This window comes from Coregonus lavaretus (assembly GCF_964263955.1).
Source record: "Coregonus lavaretus genome assembly, chromosome: 10".
NCBI lineage: Eukaryota > Metazoa > Chordata > Actinopteri > Salmoniformes > Salmonidae > Coregonus > Coregonus lavaretus.
In genome coordinates, this window is record NC_139997.1 from 4,153,492 (window position 1) to 4,174,031 (window position 20,540).

Sequence of the window (20,540 nt, forward strand, 5' to 3'; positions counted from 1 at the left end):
GAGGGCCATCTCTGCTTAAGACTACTTGAGAGAGGGCCATCTCTACTTAATGACTACTGGAGAGAGGGCCATCTCTACTTAATGACTACTGGAGAGAAATCCATCTCTGCTTAATGACTACTGGAGAGAGGGCCATCTCTGCTTAATGACTACTGGAGAGAGGGCCATCTCTGCTTAATGACTACTGGAGAGGTCCATCTCTGCTTAATGACTACTGGAGAGAGGGCCATCTCTGCTGAATGACTACTGGGGAGAAGGCCATCTCTGCTTAATGACTACTGGAGAGAGGGCCATCTCTGCTGAATGACTACTGGAGAGAGGGCAATCTCTGCTTAATGACTACTGGAGAGAAGGCCATCTCTGCTTAATGACTACTGGAGAGAGGGCCATCTCTGCTTAATGACTACTGGAGAGAGGGCCATCTCTGCTTAATGACTACTGGAGAGAGGGCCATCTCTGCTTAATGACTACTGGAGAGGTCCATCTCTGCTTAATGACTACTGGAGAGAGGGCCATCTCTGCTGAATGACTACTGGGGAGAAGGCCATCTCTGCTTAATGACTACTGGAGAGAGGGCCATCTCTGCTGAATGACTACTGGAGAGAGGGCAATCTCTGCTTAATGACTACTGGAGAGAAGGCCAACTCTGCTTAATGACTACTGGAGAGAAGGCCATCTCTGCTTAATGACTACTGGAGAGAGGGCCATCTCTGCTTAATGACTACTGGAGAGAAGGCCATCTCTGCTTAATGACTACTGGAGAGTGGACCATCTCTGCTTAATGACTACTGGAGAGAAGGCCATCTCTGCTGAATGACTACTGGGGAGAAGGCCATCTCTGCTTAATGACTACTGGAGAGAGGGCCATCTCTGCTGAATGACTACTGGAGAGAGGGCAATCTCTGCTTAATGACTACTGGAGAGAAGGCCATCTCTGCTTAATGACTACTGGAGAGAGGGCCATCTCTGCTTAATGACTACTGGAGAGGTCCATCTCTGCTTAATGACTACTGGAGAGAGGGCCATCTCTGCTTAATGACTACTGGGGAGAAGGCCATCTCTGCTTAATGACTACTGGAGAGAGGGCCATCTCTGCTGAATGACTACTGGAGAGAAGGCCATCTCTGCTTAATGACTACTGGAGAGAGGGCCATCTCTGCTTAATGACTACTGGAGAGAGGGCTATCTCTGCTTAATGACTACTGGAGAGAAGTCGATCTCTACTTAATGACTATTGGAGAGAAGTCCAGCTCTGCTTAATGACTATTGGAGAGAAGTCCATCTCTGCTTAATGACTACTGGAGAGAGGGCCATCTCTGCTTAAGACTACTTGAGAGAGGGCCATCTCTACTTAATGACTACTGGAGAGAGGGCCATCTCTACTTAATGACTACTGGAGAGAAATCCATCTCTGCTTAATGACTACTGGAGAGAGGGCCATCTCTGCTTAATGACTACTGGAGAGAGGGCCATCTCTGCTTAATGACTACTGGAGAGGTCCATCTCTGCTGAATGACTACTGGAGAGAGGGCCATCTCTGCTGAATGACTACTGGGGAGAAGGCCATCTCTGCTTAATGACTACTGGAGAGAGGGCCATCTCTGCTGAATGACTACTGGAGAGAGGGCAATCTCTGCTTAATGACTACTGGAGAGAAGGCCATCTCTGCTTAATGACTACTGGAGAGAGGGCCATCTCTGCTTAATGACTACTGGAGAGAGGGCCATCTCTGCTTAATGACTACTGGAGAGAGGGCCATCTCTGCTTAATGACTACTGGAGAGGTCCATCTCTGCTTAATGACTACTGGAGAGAGGGCCATCTCTGCTGAATGACTACTGGGGAGAAGGCCATCTCTGCTTAATGACTACTGGAGAGAGGGCCATCTCTGCTGAATGACTACTGGAGAGAGGGCAATCTCTGCTTAATGACTACTGGAGAGAAGGCCATCTCTGCTTAATGACTACTGGAGAGAAGGCCATCTCTGCTTAATGACTACTGGAGAGAGGGCCATCTCTGCTTAATGACTACTGGAGAGAAGGCCATCTCTGCTTAATGACTACTGGAGAGAGGGCCATCTCTGCTTAATGACTACTGGAGAGAGGGCCATCTCTACTTAATGACTACTGGAGAGAAATCGATCTCTACTTAATGACTATTGGAGATAAGTCCATCTCTGCTTAATGACTATTGGAGAGAAGTCCATCTCTGCTTAATGACTACTGGAGAGAGGGCCATCTCTGCTTAAGACTACTTGAGAGAGGGCCATCTCTACTTAATGACTACTGGAGAGAGGGCCATCTCTGCTTAATGACTACTGGAGAGAGGGCCATCTCTGCTTAATGACTACTGGAGAGAAGTCCATCTCTGCTTAATGACTACTGGAGAGAGGGCCATCTCTGCTTAATGACTACTGGAGAGAGGGCCATCTCTGCTTAATGACTACTGGAGAGAAGTCCATCTCTGCTTAATGACTACTGGAGAGAGGGCCATCTCTGCTTAATGACTACTGGAGAGGTCCATCTCTGCTTAATGACTACTGGAGAGAGGGCCATCTCTGCTTAATGACTACTGGGGAGAAGGCCATCTCTGCTTAATGACTACTGGAGAGAGGGCCATCTCTGCTGAATGACTACTGGAGAGAAGGCCATCTCTGCTTAATGACTACTGGAGAGAGGGCCATCTCTGCTTAATGACTACTGGAGAGAGGGCTATCTCTGCTTAATGACTACTGGAGAGAAGTCGATCTCTACTTAATGACTATTGGAGATAAGTCCAGCTCTGCTTAATGACTATTGGAGAGAAGTCCATCTCTGCTTAATGACTACTGGAGAGAGGGCCATCTCTGCTTAAGACTACTTGAGAGAGGGCCATCTCTACTTAATGACTACTGGAGAGAGGGCCATCTCTACTTAATGACTACTGGAGAGAAATCCATCTCTGCTTAATGACTACTGGAGAGAGGGCCATCTCTGCTTAATGACTACTGGAGAGAGGGCCATCTCTGCTTAATGACTACTGGAGAGGTCCATCTCTGCTTAATGACTACTGGAGAGAGGGCCATCTCTGCTGAATGACTACTGGGGAGAAGGCCATCTCTGCTTAATGACTACTGGAGAGAGGGCCATCTCTGCTGAATGACTACTGGAGAGAGGGCAATCTCTGCTTAATGACTACTGGAGAGAAGGCCATCTCTGCTTAATGACTACTGGAGAGAGGGCCATCTCTGCTTAATGACTACTGGAGAGAGGGCCATCTCTGCTTAAGACTACTTGAGAGAGGGCCATCTCTACTTAATGACTACTGGAGAGAGGGCCATCTCTGCTTAATGACTACTGGAGAGAGGGCCATCTCTGCTTAATGACTACTGGAGAGAAGTCCATCTCTGCTTAATGACTACTGGAGAGAGGGCCATCTCTGCTTAATGACTACTGGAGAGAGGGCCATCTCTGCTTAATGACTACTGGAGAGAAGGCCATCTCTGCTTAATGACTACTGGAGAGAGGGCCATCTCTACTTAATGACTACTGGAGAGAAATCGATCTCTACTTAATGACTATTGGAGATAAGTCCAGCTCTGCTTAATGACTATTGGAGAGAAGTCCATCTCTGCTTAATGACTACTGGAGAGAGGGCCATCTCTGCTTAAGACTACTTGAGAGAGGGCCATCTCTGCTTAATGACTACTGGAGAGAGGGCCATCTCTGCTTAATGACTACTGGAGAGAGGGCCATCTCTGCTTAATGACTACTGGAGAGGTCCATCTCTGCTTAATGACTACTGGAGAGAGGGCCATCTCTGCTTAATGACTACTGGAGAGAAGTCCATCTCTTCTTAATGACTACTGGAGAGAGGGCCATCTCTGCTTAATGACTACTGGAGAGAAGGCAATCTCTGCTTAATGACTACTGGAGAGAGGGGCATCTCTGCTTAATGACTACTGGAGAGAAGTCCATCTCTGCTTAATGACTACTGGAGAGAAGGCCATCTCTGCTTAATGACTACTGGAGAGAGGGCCATCTCTGCTTAATGACTACTGGAGAGAGGGCCATCTCTGCTTAATGACTACTGGAGAGAAGTCCATCTCTGCTTAATGACTACTGGAGAGAAGGCCATCTCTGCTTAATGACTACTGGAGAGAGGGCCATCTCTGCTTAATGACTACTGGAGAGAAGTCCATCTCTGCTTAATGACTACTGGAGAGAAGTCCATCTCTGCTTAATGACTACTGGGGAGAGGGCCATCTCTGCTTAATGACTACTGGAGAGAGGGACATCTCTGCTTAATGACTACTGGAGAGAGGGCCATCTCTGCTGAATGACTATTGGAGAGAGGGCCATCTCTGCTGAATGACTATTGGAGAGAAGTCCATCTCTGCTTAATGACTACTGGAGAGAAGTCCATCTCTGCTTAATGACTACTGGAGAGAGGGCCATCTCTGCTTAATGACTACTGGAGAGAGGGACATCTCTGCTTAATGACTACTGGAGAGAGGGACATCTCTACTTAATGACTACTGGAGAGAGGGCCATCTCTGCTTAATGACTACTGGAGAGAGGGACATCTCTGCTTAATGACTACTGGAGATAAGTCCATCTCTGCTTAATGACTACTGGAGAGAAGTCCATCTCTGCTTAATGACTACTCACGTAGTCTCAAATGGCACCCAATTCCCTATATATCGCACTACGTTTGACCAGAGCCTATGAGGGAATAGGGTGCACTTAGGGATATTGCCCCCATAACATTCACAGCTATTGATCCTAGTATCCACGCACCGTTCTGTTCTGTCTGTCATGACTATTCTAGTGGCTCTGTTCACGTAAAGATGCTGTGTCACAGGGAATGGCTGTAGTCAATTAGAACAGAACAGGACCAGCCAGTGGTAATGACTTTGGTTTGTAATAGGCCTTTACTGTCGATATAAAGGAATAGAAAAAATGATTCCCCATCCTCATTCATCCGCAAAATGTGCATCATAGAATAGGTGATACCTTTTCTATAGACTTACTTTATGTAGGTCTAATATATCAAACGATGTTTGACCTGCATAATGCTTTTACAGTTGAAGTCGGTAAGTTTACATAAACCTTAGCCAAATATATTTAAACTCAGTTTTTCACAATTCCTGACATTTAATCCTGGTAAAAATTCCCTGTCTTAGGTCATTTAGGATCACCACTTTATTTTAATAATGTGAAATGTCAGAATAATAGTAGAGAGAATGATTTATGTCAGCTTTTATTTCTTTCATCACATTCCCAGTGGGTCAGAAGTTTACATACACTCAATTAGTATTTGGTAGCATTGCCTTTAAATTGTTTAACTAGGGTCAAACGTTTCGGGTAGCCTTCCACAAGCTTTCCACAATAAGTTGGGTGAATTTTGGCCCATTCCTCCTGACAGAGCTGGTGTAACTGAGTCAGGTTTGTAGGCCTCCTTGCTCGCACACGTTTTTTCAGTTCTGCCCACAAATTGTCTATAGGATTGAGGTCAGGGCTTTGTGATGGCCACTCCAATACCTTGACTTTGTTGTCCTTAAGCCATTTTGCCACAACTTTGGAAGTATGCTTGGAGTCATTGTCCATTTGGAAGACCTATTTGCGACCAAGCTTTAACTTCCTGACTGATGTATTGAGATGTTGTTTCAATATATCCACATAATTTTCCTTCCTCATGATGCCATCTATTTTGTGAAATGCACCAGTCCCTCCTGCAGCAAAGCACCCCCATAGCATGATGCTGCCACCCCTGTGCTTCACGGTTGGGATGTTGTTCTTTGGCTTGCAAGCACCCCCTTTTTCCTACAAACATAACGATGGTCATTATGGCCAAACGGTTCTATTTTTGTTTCATCAGACCAGGGGACATTTCTCCAAAGAGTACGATCTTTGTCCCCATGTGCAGTTGCAAACCGTTGTCTGGCTTTTTTATGGCGGTTTTGGAGCAGCGGCCTTTCAGGTTATGTCGATATAGGACTAATTTTACTGTGGATATAGATACTTTTGTACCTGTTTCCTCCCGCATCTTCACAAGGTCCTTTGCTGTTGTTTTGGGATTTATTTGCACTTTTCGCACCAAAGTACGTTCATCTCTAGGATACAGAACGCGTCTCCTTCCTGAGCGGTATGACAGCTGCGTGGTCCCATAGTGTTTATACTTGCGTACTATTGTTTGTACAGATGAACGTGGTACTTTCAGGCATTTGGAAATTGCTCCCAAGGTCTACCATGTTTTTTCTGAGGTCTTGGCTGATTTCTTTTGATTTCCCCATGATGTCAAGCAAAAAGCCACTGAGTTTGAAGGTAGGCCTTGAAATACATCCACAGGTACACCTCCAATTGACTCAAATTATGTCAATTAGCCTATCAGAAGCTTCTAAAGCCATGACATCATTTTCTGGAATTTACCAAGCTGTTTAAAGGCACAGTCAACTTAGTGTATGTAAACTTCTGACCTACTGGAATTGTGATATAGTGAATTATAAACAATTGTTGGAAAAATTACTTGTGTCATGCACAAAGTAGATGTCCTAACCAACATGCCAAAACTATAGTTTGTTAACAAGAAATGTGTGGAGTGGTTGAAAAATGAGTTTTAATGACTCCAATCTAAGTGTATGTAAACTTACGACTTCAACTGTATATATTGTAGGTGTTCTGTAGCTGAATAAAACTGTGCTGTTAACAATCATTCATAAAATCCATAATGATTTCTAAAATGTGATTGTATTGATGACCCATAATTACATTTAATCTAATTCTAAATACATAGCTGTGCATTTAGATAATGGCCAAACGTGTTACTGTAAAGGCCTATGCAGGAATCGGATCCCATAGACATTTTCAAACATGCATACTGAGAAGAGTGAAGGTGCAATCTGGCCACTGTCTGTTAGGTGGTAGTAACTGTCTGTTAGGTGGTATTAACTGTCTGTTAGGTGGTAGTAACTGTCTGTTAGGTGGTAGTAACTGTCTGTTAGGTGGTAGTAACTGTCTGTTAGGTGGTAGTAACTGTCTGTTAGGTGGTAGTAACTGTCTGTTAGGTGGTAGTGACTGTCTGTTAGGTGGTATTAACTCTCTGTTAGGTGGTAGTAACTGTCTGTTAGGTGGTAGTAACTGTCTGTTAGGTGGTAGTAACTGTCTGTTAGGTGGTAGTATCTGTCTGTTAGGTGGTAGTAACTGTCTGTTAGGTGGTTGTAACTGTCTGTTAGGTGGTAGTAACTGTCTGTTAGGTGGTAGTATCTGTCTGTTAGGTGGTAGTAACTGTCTGTTAGGTGGTAGTATCTGTCTGTTAGGTGGTAGTATCTGTCTGTTAGGTGGTAGTAACTGTCTGTTAGGTGGTAGTATCTGTCTGTTAGGTGGTAGTATCTGTCTGTTAGGTGGTAGTATCTGTCTGTTAGGTGGTAGTAACTGTCTGTTAGGTGGTAGTGACTGTCTGTTAGGTGGTAGTAACTGTCTGTTAGGTGGTAGTATCTGTCTGTTAGGTGGTAGTATCTGTCTGTTAGGTGGTAGTAACTGTCTGTTAGGTGGTAGTATCTGTCTGTTAGGTGGTAGTAACTGTCTGTTAGGTGGTAGTAACTGTCTGTTAGGTGGTTGTAACTGTCTGTTAGGTGGTAGTAACTGTCTGTTAGGTGGTAGTATCTGTCTGTTAGGTGGTAGTAACTGTCTGTTAGGTGGTAGTAACTGTCTGTTAGGTGGTAGTAACTGTCTGTTAGGTGGTAGTGACTGTCTGTTAGGTGGTAGTAACTGTCTGTTAGGTGGTAGTGACTGTCTGTTAGGTGGTAGTATCTGTCTGTTAGGTGGTAGTATCTGTCTGTTAGGTGGTAGTATCTGTCTGTTAGGTGGTAGTAACTGTCTGTTAGGTGGTAGTAACTGTCTGTTAGGTGGTAGTAACTGTCTGTTAGGTGGTAGTATCTGTCTGTTAGGTGGTAGTAACTGTCTGTTAGGTGGTAGTAACTGTCTGTTAGGTGGTAGTATCTGTCTGTTAGGTGGTAGTATCTGTCTGTTAGGTGGTAGTATCTGTCTGTTAGGTGGTAGTAAATGTCTGTTAGGTGGTAGTAACTCTCTGTTAGGTGGTAGTATCTGTCTGTTAGGTGGTAGTATCTGTCTGTTAGGTGGTAGTAACTGTCTGTTAGGTGGTAGTATCTGTCTGTTAGGTGGTAGTAACTGTCTGTTAGGTGGTTGTAACTGTCTGTTAGGTGGTAGTAACTGTCTGTTAGGTGGTAGTAACTGTCTGTTAGGTGGTAGTATCTGTCTGTTAGGTGGTAGTATCTGTCTGTTAGGTGGCAGTATCTGTCTGTTAGGTGGTAGTAACTGTCTGTTAAGTGGTAGTGACTGTCTGTTAGGTGGTAGTAACTGTCTGTTAGGTGGTAGTAACTGTCTGTTAGGTGGTAGTAACTGTCTGTTAGGTGGTAGTAACTGTCTGTTAGGTGGTAGTATCTGTCTGTTAGGTGGTAGTAACTGTCTGTTAGGTGGTAGTAACTGTCTGTTAGGTGGTAGTAACTGTCTGTTAGGTGGTAGTAACTGTCTGTTAGGTGGTAGTAACTGTCTGTTAGGTGGTAGTATCTGTCTGTTAGGTGGTAGTAACTGTCTGTTAGGTGGTAGTATCTGTCTGTTAGGTGGTAGTAACTGTCTGTTAGGTGCCACCTGTCTGTTAGGTGGTAGTATCTGTCTGTTAGGTGGTAGTAACTGTCTGTTAGGTGGTAGTATCTGTCTGTTAGGTGGTAGTAACTGTCTGTTAGGTGGTAGTAACTGTCTGTTAGGTGGTAGTAACTGTCTGTTAGGTGGTAGTAACTGTCTGTTAGGTGGTAGTGACTGTCTGTTAGGTGCCACCTGTCTGTTAGGTGGTAGTAACTGTCTGTTAGGTGGTAGTATCTGTCTGTTAGGTGGTAGTAACTGTCTGTTAGGTGCCACCTGTCTGTTAGGTGGTAGTAACTGTCTGTTAGGTGGTAGTAACTGTCTGTTAGGTGGTAGTAACTGTCTGTTAGGTGGTAGTAACTGTCTGTTAGGTGGTAGTAACTGTCTGTTAGGTGGTAGTGACTGTCTGTTAGGTGCCACCTGTCTGTTAGGTGGTAGTATCTGTCTGTTAGGTGGTAGTAACTGTCTGTTAGGTGGTAGTATCTGTCTGTTAGGTGGTAGTATCTGTCTGTTAGGTGGTAGTAACTGTCTGTTAGGTGGTAGTATCTGTCTGTTAGGTGGTAGTAACTGTCTGTTAAGTGGTAGTGACTGTCTGTTAGGTGGTAGTAACTGTCTGTTAGGTGGTAGTAACTGTCTGTTAGGTGGTAGTAACTGTCTGTTAGGTGGTAGTAACTGTCTGTTAGGTGGTAGTATCTGTCTGTTAGGTGGTAGTATCTGTCTGTTAGGTGGTAGTAACTGTCTGTTAGGTGGTAGTAACTGTCTGTTAGGTGGTAGTAACTGTCTGTTAGGTGGTAGTAACTGTCTGTTAGGTGGTAGTAACTGTCTGTTAGGTGGTAGTAACTGTCTGTTAGGTGGTAGTGACTGTCTGTTAGGTGCCACCTGTCTGTTAGGTGGTAGTAACTGTCTGTTAGGTGGTAGTAACTGTCTGTTAGGTGGTAGTAACTGTCTGTTAGGTGGTAGTATCTGTCTGTTAGGTGGTAGTATCTGTCTGTTAGGTGGTAGTAACTGTCTGTTAGGTGGTAGTAACTGTCTGTTAGGTGGTAGTAACTGTCTGTTAGGTGGTAGTAACTGTCTGTTAGGTGGTAGTATCTGTCTGTTAGGTGGTTGTAACTGTCTGTTAGGTGGTAGTATCTGTCTGTTAGGTGGTAGTAACTGTCTGTTAGGTGGTAGTAACTGTCTGTTAGGTGGTAGTAACTGTCTGTTAGGTGGTAGTAACTGTCTGTTAGGTGGTAGTAACTGTCTGTTAGGTGGTAGTAACTGTCTGTTAGGTGGTAGTAACTGTCTGTTAGGTGGTATTAACTGTCTGTTAGATGGTAGTAACTGTCTGTTAGGTGGTAGTAACTGTCTGTTAGGTGGTAGTATCTGTCTGTTAGGTGGTAGTGACTGTCTGTTAGGTGGTAGTGACTGTCTGTTAGGTGGTAGTATCTGTCTGTTAGGTGGTAGTATCTGTCTGTTAGGTGGTAGTATCTGTCTGTTAGGTGGTAGTAACTGTCTGTTAGGTGGTAGTAACTGTCTGTTAGGTGGTAGTAACTGTCTGTTAGGTGGTAGTAACTGTCTGTTAGGTGGTAGTAACTGTCTGTTAGGTGGTAGTATCTGTCTGTTAGGTGGTAGTATCTGTCTGTTAGGTGGTAGTAACTTTCTGTTAGGTGGTAGTAACTGTCTGTTAGGTGGTAGTATCTGTCTGTTAGGTGGTAGTATCTGTCTGTTAGGTGGTAGTAACTGTCTGTTAGGTGGTAGTAACTGTCTGTTAGGTGGTAGTAACTGTCTGTTAGGTGGTAGTAACTGTCTGTTAGGTGGTAGTAACTGTCTGTTAGGTGGTAGTATCTGTCTGTTAGGTGCCACCTGTCTGTTAGGTGGTAGTATCTGTCTGTTAGGTGGTAGTATCTGTCTGTTAGGTGGTAGTAACTGTCTGTTAGGTGGTAGTAACTGTCTGTTAGGTGGTATTAACTCTCTGTTAGGTGGTAGTATCTGTCTGTTAGGTGGTAGTATCTGTCTGTTAGGTGGTATTAACTCTCTGTTAGGTGGTAGTAACTGTCTGTTAGATGGTAGTAACTGTCTGTTAGGTGGTAGTAACTGTCTGTTAGGTGGTAGTATCTGTCTGTTAAGTGGTAGTGACTGTCTGTTAGGTGGTAGTAACTGTCTGTTAGGTGGTAGTATCTGTCTGTTAGGTGGTAGTATCTGTCTGTTAGGTGGTAGTAACAGTCTGTTAGGTGGTAGTAACTGTCTGTTAGGTGGTAGTAACTGTCTGTTAGGTGGTATTAACTCTCTGTTAGGTGGTAGTGACTGTCTGTTAGGTGGTAGTAACTGTCTGTTAGGTGGTAGTAACTGTCTGTTAGGTGGTAGTAACTGTCTGTTAGGTGGTAGTAACTGTCTGTTAGGTGGTAGTAACTGTCTGTTAGGTGGTAGTAACTCTCTGTTAGGTGGTAGTAACTGTCTGTTAGGTGGTAGTAACTGTCTGTTAGGTGGTAGTATCTGTCTGTTAGGTGGTAGTAACTGTCTGTTAGGTGGTAGTATCTGTCTGTTAGGTGGTAGTAACTGTCTGTTAGGTGGTAGTATCTGTCTGTTAGGTGGTAGTATCTGTCTGTTAGGTGGTAGTATCTGTCTGTTAGGTGGTAGTAACTGTCTGTTAGGTGGTAGTAACTGTCTGTTAGGTGGTAGTAACTGTCTGTTAGGTGGTAGTAACTGTCTGTTAGGTGGTAGTAACTGTCTGTTAGGTGGTAGTAACTGTCTGTTAGGTGGTAGTATCTGTCTGTTAGGTGGTAGTAACTGTCTGTTAGGTGGTAGTAACTGTCTGTTAGGTGGTTGTAACTGTCTGTTAGGTGGTAGTAACTGTCTGTTAGGTGGTAGTAACTGTCTGTTAGGTGGTAGTATCTGTCTGTTAGGTGGTAGTATCTGTCTGTTAGGTGGCAGTATCTGTCTGTTAGGTGGTAGTAACTGTCTGTTAAGTGGTAGTGACTGTCTGTTAGGTGGTAGTAACTGTCTGTTAGGTGGTAGTAACTGTCTGTTAGGTGGTAGTAACTGTCTGTTAGGTGGTAGTAACTGTCTGTTAGGTGGTAGTATCTGTCTGTTAGGTGGTAGTAACTGTCTGTTAGGTGGTAGTAACTGTCTGTTAGGTGGTAGTAACTGTCTGTTAGGTGGTAGTAACTGTCTGTTAGGTGGTAGTAACTGTCTGTTAGGTGGTAGTATCTGTCTGTTAGGTGGTAGTAACTGTCTGTTAGGTGGTAGTATCTGTCTGTTAGGTGGTAGTAACTGTCTGTTAGGTGCCACCTGTCTGTTAGGTGGTAGTATCTGTCTGTTAGGTGGTAGTAACTGTCTGTTAGGTGGTAGTATCTGTCTGTTAGGTGGTAGTAACTGTCTGTTAGGTGGTAGTAACTGTCTGTTAGGTGGTAGTAACTGTCTGTTAGGTGGTAGTGACTGTCTGTTAGGTGCCACCTGTCTGTTAGGTGGTAGTAACTGTCTGTTAGGTGCCACCTGTCTGTTAGGTGGTAGTAACTGTCTGTTAGGTGGTAGTAACTGTCTGTTAGGTGGTAGTAACTGTCTGTTAGGTGGTAGTATCTGTCTGTTAGGTGGTAGTAACTGTCTGTTAGGTGGTAGTAACTGTCTGTTAGGTGGTAGTAACTGTCTGTTAGGTGGTAGTATCTGTCTGTTAGGTGGTAGTAACTGTCTGTTAAGTGGTAGTGACTGTCTGTTAGGTGGTAGTAACTGTCTGTTAGGTGGTAGTAACTGTCTGTTAGGTGGTAGTAACTGTCTGTTAGGTGGTAGTAACTGTCTGTTAGGTGGTAGTATCTGTCTGTTAGGTGGTAGTAACTGTCTGTTAGGTGGTAGTAACTGTCTGTTAGGTGGTAGTAACTGTCTGTTAGGTGGTAGTAACTGTCTGTTGGGTGGTACTAACTGTCTGTTAGGTGGTAGTAACTGTCTGTTAGGTGGTAGTATCTGTCTGTTAGGTGGTAGTAACTGTCTGTTAGGTGGTAGTATCTGTCTGTTAGGTGGTAGTAACTGTCTGTTAGGTGCCACCTGTCTGTTAGGTGGTAGTATCTGTCTGTTAGGTGGTAGTAACTGTCTGTTAGGTGGTAGTATCTGTCTGTTAGGTGGTAGTATCTGTCTGTTAGGTGGTAGTAACTGTCTGTTAGGTGGTAGTAACTGTCTGTTAGGTGGTAGTAACTGTCTGTTAGGTGGTAGTAACTGTCTGTTAGGTGGTAGTAACTGTCTGTTAGGTGGTAGTGACTGTCTGTTAGGTGGTAGTGACTGTCTGTTAGGTGCCACCTGTCTGTTAGGTGGTAGTAACTGTCTGTTAGGTGCCACCTGTCTGTTAGGTGGTAGTAACTGTCTGTTAGGTGGTAGTAACTGTCTGTTAGGTGGTAGTAACTGTCTGTTAGGTGGTAGTATCTGTCTGTTAGGTGGTAGTAACTGTCTGTTAGGTGGTAGTAACTGTCTGTTAGGTGGTAGTAACTGTCTGTTAGGTGGTAGTATCTGTCTGTTAGGTGGTAGTAACTGTCTGTTAAGTGGTAGTGACTGTCTGTTAGGTGGTAGTAACTGTCTGTTAGGTGGTAGTAACTGTCTGTTAGGTGGTAGTAACTGTCTGTTAGGTGTTAGTAACTGTCTGTTAGGTGGTAGTATCTGTCTGTTAGGTGGTAGTAACTGTCTGTTAGGTGGTAGTAACTGTCTGTTAGGTGCCACCTGTCTGTTAGGTGGTAGTAACTGTCTGTTAGGTGGTAGTAACTGTCTGTTAGGTGGTAGTAACTGTCTGTTAGGTGGTAGTATCTGTCTGTTAGGTGGTAGTAACTGTCTGTTAGGTGGTAGTATCTGTCTGTTAGGTGGTAGTAACTGTCTGTTAGGTGCCACCTGTCTGTTAGGTGGTAGTATCTGTCTGTTAGGTGGTAGTAACTGTCTGTTAGGTGGTAGTATCTGTCTGTTAGGTGGTAGTATCTGTCTGTTAGGTGGTAGTAACTGTCTGTTAGGTGGTAGTAACTGTCTGTTAGGTGGTAGTGACTGTCTGTTAGGTGGTAGTAACTGTCTGTTAGGTGGTAGTAACTGTCTGTTAGGTGGTAGTGACTGTCTGTTAGGTGCCACCTGTCTGTTAGGTGGTAGTAACTGTCTGTTAGGTGGTAGTAACTGTCTGTTAGGTGGTAGTAACTGTCTGTTAGGTGGTAGTATCTGTCTGTTAGGTGGTAGTATCTGTCTGTTAGGTGGTAGTAACTGTCTGTTAGGTGGTAGTAACTGTCTGTTAGGTGGTAGTAACTGTCTGTTACGTGGTAGTATCTGTCTGTTAGGTGGTAGTATCTGTCTGTTAGGTGGTAGTAACTTTCTGTTAGGTGGTAGTAACTGTCTGTTAGGTGGTAGTAACCGTCTGTTAGGTGGTAGTAACTGTCTGTTAGGTGGTAGTATCTGTCTGTTAGGTGCCACCTGTCTGTTAGGTGGTAGTATCTGTCTGTTAGGTGGTAGTATCTGTCTGTTAGGTGGTAGTAACTGTCTGTTAGGTGGTAGTAACTGTCTGTTAGGTGGTATTAACTCTCTGTTAGGTGGTAGTATCTGTCTGTTAGGTGGTAGTATCTGTCTGTTAGGTGGTATTAACTCTCTGTTAGGTGGTAGTAACTGTCTGTTAGATGGTAGTAACTGTCTGTTAGGTGGTAGTAACTGTCTGTTAGGTGGTAGTATCTGTCTGTTAAGTGGTAGTGACTGTCTGTTATTTGGTAGTAACTGTCTGTTAGGTGGTAGTATCTGTCTGTTAGGTGGTAGTATCTGTCTGTTAGGTGGTAGTAACTGTCTGTTAGGTGGTAGTAACTGTCTGTTAGGTGGTAGTAACTCTCTGTTAGGTGGTAGTATCTGTCTGTTAGGTGGTAGTAACTGTCTGTTAGGTGGTAGTAACAGTCTGTTAGGTGGTAGTAACTGTCTGTTAGGTGGTAGTAACTGTCTGTTAGGTGGTAGTAACTGTCTGTTAGGTGGTAGTATCTGTCTGTTAGGTGGTAGTATCTGTCTGTTAGGTGGTAGTAACTTTCTGTTAGGTGGTAGTAACTGTCTGTTAGGTGGTAGTATCTGTCTGTTAGGTGGTAGTATCTGTCTGTTAGGTGGTAGTAACTGTCTGTTAGGTGGTAGTAACTGTCTGTTAGGTGGTAGTAACTGTCTGTTAGGTGGTAGTAACTGTCTGTTAGGTGGTAGTAACTGTCTGTTAGGTGGTAGTATCTGTCTGTTAGGTGCCACCTGTCTGTTAGGTGGTAGTATCTGTCTGTTAGGTGGTAGTATCTGTCTGTTAGGTGGTAGTAACTGTCTGTTAGGTGGTAGTAACTGTCTGTTAGGTGGTATTAACTCTCTGTTAGGTGGTAGTATCTGTCTGTTAGGTGGTAGTATCTGTCTGTTAGGTGGTATTAACTCTCTGTTAGGTGGTAGTAACTGTCTGTTAGATGGTAGTAACTGTCTGTTAGGTGGTAGTAACTGTCTGTTAGGTGGTAGTATCTGTCTGTTAAGTGGTAGTGACTGTCTGTTAGGTGGTAGTAACTGTCTGTTAGGTGGTAGTATCTGTCTGTTAGGTGGTAGTATCTGTCTGTTAGGTGGTAGTAACAGTCTGTTAGGTGGTAGTAACTGTCTGTTAGGTGGTAGTAACTGTCTGTTAGGTGGTATTAACTCTCTGTTAGGTGGTAGTGACTGTCTGTTAGGTGGTAGTAACTGTCTGTTAGGTGGTAGTAACTGTCTGTTAGGTGGTAGTAACTGTCTGTTAGGTGGTAGTAACTGTCTGTTAGGTGGTAGTAACTGTCTGTTAGGTGGTAGTAACTCTCTGTTAGGTGGTAGTAACTGTCTGTTAGGTGGTAGTAACTGTCTGTTAGGTGGTAGTATCTGTCTGTTAGGTGGTAGTAACTGTCTGTTAGGTGGTAGTATCTGTCTGTTAGGTGGTAGTAACTGTCTGTTAGGTGGTAGTATCTGTCTGTTAGGTGGTAGTATCTGTCTGTTAGGTGGTAGTATCTGTCTGTTAGGTGGTAGTAACTGTCTGTTAGGTGGTAGTGACTGTCTGTTAGGTGGTAGTAACTGTCTGTTAGGTGGTAGTATCTGTCTGTTAGGTGGTAGTATCTGTCTGTTAGGTGGTAGTAACTGTCTGTTAGGTGGTAGTATCTGTCTGTTAGGTGGTAGTAACTGTCTGTTAGGTGGTAGTAACTGTCTGTTAGGTGGTTGTAACTGTCTGTTAGGTGGTAGTAACTGTCTGTTAGGTGGTAGTATCTGTCTGTTAGGTGGTAGTAACTGTCTGTTAGGTGGTAGTAACTGTCTGTTAGGTGGTTGTAACTGTCTGTTAGGTGGTAGTAACTGTCTGTTAGGTGGTAGTAACTGTCTGTTAGGTGGTAGTATCTGTCTGTTAGGTGGTAGTATCTGTCTGTTAGGTGGCAGTATCTGTCTGTTAGGTGGTAGTAACTGTCTGTTAAGTGGTAGTGACTGTCTGTTAGGTGGTAGTAACTGTCTGTTAGGTGGTAGTAACTGTCTGTTAGGTGGTAGTAACTGTCTGTTAGGTGGTAGTAACTGTCTGTTAGGTGGTAGTATCTGTCTGTTAGGTGGTAGTAACTGTCTGTTAGGTGGTAGTAACTGTCTGTTAGGTGGTAGTAACTGTCTGTTAGGTGGTAGTAACTGTCTGTTAGGTGGTAGTAACTGTCTGTTAGGTGGTAGTATCTGTCTGTTAGGTGGTAGTAACTGTCTGTTAGGTGGTAGTATCTGTCTGTTAGGTGGTAGTAACTGTCTGTTAGGTGCCACCTGTCTGTTAGGTGGTAGTATCTGTCTGTTAGGTGGTAGTAACTGTCTGTTAGGTGGTAGTATCTGTCTGTTAGGTGGTAGTAACTGTCTGTTAGGTGGTAGTAACTGTCTGTTAGGTGGTAGTAACTGTCTGTTAGGTGGTAGTGACTGTCTGTTAGGTGCCACCTGTCTGTTAGGTGGTAGTAACTGTCTGTTAGGTGCCACCTGTCTGTTAGGTGGTAGTAACTGTCTGTTAGGTGGTAGTAACTGTCTGTTAGGTGGTAGTAACTGTCTGTTAGGTGGTAGTATCTGTCTGTTAGGTGGTAGTAACTGTCTGTTAGGTGGTAGTAACTGTCTGTTAGGTGGTAGTAACTGTCTGTTAGGTGGTAGTATCTGTCTGTTAGGTGGTAGTAACTGTCTGTTAAGTGGTAGTGACTGTCTGTTAGGTGGTAGTAACTGTCTGTTAGGTGGTAGTAACTGTCTGTTAGGTGGTAGTAACTGTCTGTTAGGTGGTAGTAACTGTCTGTTAGGTGGTAGTATCTGTCTGTTAGGTGGTAGTAACTGTCTGTTAGGTGGTAGTAACTGTCTGTTAGGTGGTAGTAACTGTCTGTTAGGTGGTAGTAACTGTCTGTTAGGTGGTACTAACTGTCTGTTAGGTGGTAGTAACTGTCTGTTAGGTGGTAGTATCTGTCTGTTAGGTGGTAGTAACTGTCTGTTAGGTGGTAGTATCTGTCTGTTAGGTGGTAGTAACTGTCTGTTAGGTGCCACCTGTCTGTTAGGTGGTAGTATCTGTCTGTTAGGTGGTAGTAACTGTCTGTTAGGTGGTAGTATCTGTCTGTTAGGTGGTAGTATCTGTCTGTTAGGTGGTAGTAACTGTCTGTTAGGTGGTAGTAACTGTCTGTTAGGTGGTAGTAACTGTCTGTTAGGTGGTAGTAACTGTCTGTTAGGTGGTAGTAACTGTCTGTTAGGTGGTAGTAACTGTCTGTTAGGTGGTAGTGACTGTCTGTTAGGTGGTAGTGACTGTCTGTTAGGTGCCACCTGTCTGTTAGGTGGTAGTAACTGTCTGTTAGGTGCCACCTGTCTGTTAGGTGGTAGTAACTGTCTGTTAGGTGGTAGTAACTGTCTGTTAGGTGGTAGTAACTGTCTGTTAGGTGGTAGTATCTGTCTGTTAGGTGGTAGTAACTGTCTGTTAGGTGGTAGTAACTGTCTGTTAGGTGGTAGTAACTGTCTGTTAGGTGGTAGTATCTGTCTGTTAGGTGGTAGTAACTGTCTGTTAAGTGGTAGTGACTGTCTGTTAGGTGGTAGTAACTGTCTGTTAGGTGGTAGTAACTGTCTGTTAGGTGGTAGTAACTGTCTGTTAGGTGTTAGTAACTGTCTGTTAGGTGGTAGTATCTGTCTGTTAGGTGGTAGTAACTGTCTGTTAGGTGGTAGTAACTGTCTGTTAGGTGCCACCTGTCTGTTAGGTGGTAGTAACTGTCTGTTAGGTGGTAGTAACTGTCTGTTAGGTGGTAGTAACTGTCTGTTAGGTGGTAGTATCTGTCTGTTAGGTGGTAGTAACTGTCTGTTAGGTGGTAGTATCTGTCTGTTAGGTGGTAGTAACTGTCTGTTAGGTGCCACCTGTCTGTTAGGTGGTAGTATCTGTCTGTTAGGTGGTAGTAACTGTCTGTTAGGTGGTAGTATCTGTCTGTTAGGTGGTAGTATCTGTCTGTTAGGTGGTAGTAACTGTCTGTTAGGTGGTAGTAACTGTCTGTTAGGTGGTAGTGACTGTCTGTTAGGTGGTAGTAACTGTCTGTTAGGTGGTAGTAACTGTCTGTTAGGTGGTAGTAACTGTCTGTTAGGTGGTAGTGACTGTCTGTTAGGTGCCACCTGTCTGTTAGGTGGTAGTAACTGTCTGTTAGGTGGTAGTAACTGTCTGTTAGGTGGTAGTAACTGTCTGTTAGGTGGTAGTATCTGTCTGTTAGGTGGTAGTATCTGTCTGTTAGGTGGTAGTAACTGTCTGTTAGGTGGTAGTAACTGTCTGTTAGGTGGTAGTAACTGTCTGTTAGGTGGTAGTATCTGTCTGTTAGGTGGTAGTATCTGTCTGTTAGGTGGTAGTAACTTTCTGTTAGGTGGTAGTAACTGTCTGTTAGGTGGTAGTAACCGTCTGTTAGGTGGTAGTAACTGTCTGTTAGGTGGTAGTATCTGTCTGTTAGGTGCCACCTGTCTGTTAGGTGGTAGTATCTGTCTGTTAGGTGGTAGTATCTGTCTGTTAGGTGGTAGTAACTGTCTGTTAGGTGGTAGTAACTGTCTGTTAGGTGGTATTAACTCTCTGTTAGGTGGTAGTATCTGTCTGTTAGGTGGTAGTATCTGTCTGTTAGGTGGTATTAACTCTCTGTTAGGTGGTAGTAACTGTCTGTTAGAAGGTAGTAACTGTCTGTTAGGTGGTAGTAACTGTCTGTTAGGTGGTAGTATCTGTCTGTTAAGTGGTAGTGACTGTCTGTTAGGTGGTAGTAACTGTCTGTTAGGTGGTAGTATCTGTCTGTTAGGTGGTAGTATCTGTCTGTTAGGTGGTAGTAACTGTCTATTAGGTGGTAGTAACTGTCTGTTAGGTGGTAGTAACTCTCTGTTAGGTGGTAGTATCTGTCTGTTAGGTGGTAGTAACTGTCTGTTAGGTGGTAGTAACAGTCTGTTAGGTGGTAGTAACTGTCTGTTAGGTGGTAGTAACTGTCTGTTAGGTGGTATTAACTCTCTGTTAGGTGGTAGTAACTGTCTGTTAGGTGGTAGTAACTGTCTGTTAGGTGGTAGTAACTCTCTGTTAGGTGGTAGTAACTGTCTGTTAGGTGGTAGTAACTGTCTGTTAGGTGGTAGTAACTGTCTGTTAGGTGGTAGTAACTGTCTGTTAGGTGGTAGTAACTGTCTGTTAGGTGGTAGTAACTGTCTGTTAGGTGGTAGTAACTGTCTGTTAGGTGGTAGTAACAGTCTGTTAGGTGGTAGTAACTGTCTGTTAGGTGGTAGTATCTGTCTGTTAGGTGGTAGTATCTGTCTGTTAGGTGGTAGTAACTTTATGTTAGGTGGTAGTAACTGTCTGTTAGGTGGTAGTATCTGTCTGTTAGGTGGTAGTATCTGTCTGTTAGGTGGTAGTAACTGTCTGTTAGGTGGTAGTAACTGTCTGTTAGGTGGTAGTGACTGTCTGTTAGGTGGTAGTGACTGTCTGTTAGGTGGTAGTATCTGTCTGTTAGGTGGTAGTATCTGTCTGTTAGGTGGTAGTATCTGTCTGTTAGGTGGTAGTAACTGTCTGTTAGGTGGTAGTAACTGTCTGTTAGGTGGTAGTAACTGTCTGTTAGGTGGTAGTAACTGTCTGTTAGGTGGTAGTATCTGTCTGTTAGGTGGTATTAACTCTCTGTTAGGTGGTAGTATCTGTCTGTTAGGTGGTAGTAACTGTCTGTTAGGTGGTAGTAACTGTCTGTTAGGTGGTAGTAACTGTCTGTTAGGTGGTAGTAACTGTCTGTTAGGTGGTAGTAACTGTCTGTTAGGTGGTAGTGACTGTCTGTTAGGTGGTAGTAACTGTCTGTTAGGTGCCACCTGTCTGTTAGGTGGTAGTATCTGTCTGTTAGGTGGTAGTGACTGTCTGTTAGGTGGTAGTAACTGTCTGTTAGGTGCCACCTGTCTGTTAGGTGGTAGTAACTGTCTGTTAGGTGGTAGTGACTGTCTGTTAGGTGGTAGTAACTGTCTGTTAGGTGCCACCTGTCTGTTAGGTGGTAGTAACTGTCTGTTAGGTGGTAGTAACTGTCTGTTAGGTGGTAGTAACTGTCTGTTAGGTGGTATTAACTCTCTGTTAGGTGGTAGTATCTGTCTGTTAGGTGGTAGTAACTGTCTGTTAGGTGGTAGTAACTGTCTGTTAGGTGGTAGTGACTGTCTGTTAGGTGGTAGTAACTGTCTGTTAGGTGGTAGTAACTGTCTGTTAGGTGGTAGTAACTGTCTGTTAGGTGGTAGTATCTGTCTGTTAGGTGGTAGTAACTGTCTGTTAGGTGGTAGTATCTGTCTGTTAGGTGGTAGTATCTGTCTGTTAGGTGGTATTAACTCTCTGTTAGGTGGTAGTAACTGTCTGTTAGGTGGTAGTAACTGTCTGTTAGGTGGTAGTGACTGTCTGTTAGGTGGTAGTATCTGTCTGTTAGGTGGTAGTGACTGTCTGTTAGGTGGTAGTATCTGTCTGTTA